Here is a 437-nt window from a genome sequence, read left to right on the forward strand (position 1 = left end):
TACATAATACTTTTTGTACCTATATATAACAACCTTAACACCCAAAAAGTTACTAATATATTATTTTTAATAAATGTGAACAAACTTTAGAACATAATATCTGCATTTTCATTGATCGATGAATAGCAAATATTTCAGAGCAAAAGGAAATATTTTTCAAATATTATTTAAATGTTATTTAGAAAATATTTGCTTCTAATATTTAATTAGCATGAAATAAATAAAATAATAATAGGTTACGTAATACTTTTTGTGTTTATATATAACACCACTAACACGCATAATATTTCAATTTTCATTGGTAAATAGATAGATAGAAATAGATAGTAAATAGAAAATATTTCAGAGCAAAAGAAAATATTATTTAAATGTTATTTCAAAAATATTTGTTTCTAATATTTAATTAACATGAAGCACATAAATTAAGAATACTTTTT

The sequence above is a fragment of the Dendroctonus ponderosae genome, unplaced genomic scaffold, assembly GCF_020466585.1.
Source record: "Dendroctonus ponderosae isolate FM_Combo_2020 unplaced genomic scaffold, Dpon_F_20191213v2 Dpon_F_20191213_11, whole genome shotgun sequence".
NCBI lineage: Eukaryota > Metazoa > Arthropoda > Insecta > Coleoptera > Curculionidae > Dendroctonus > Dendroctonus ponderosae.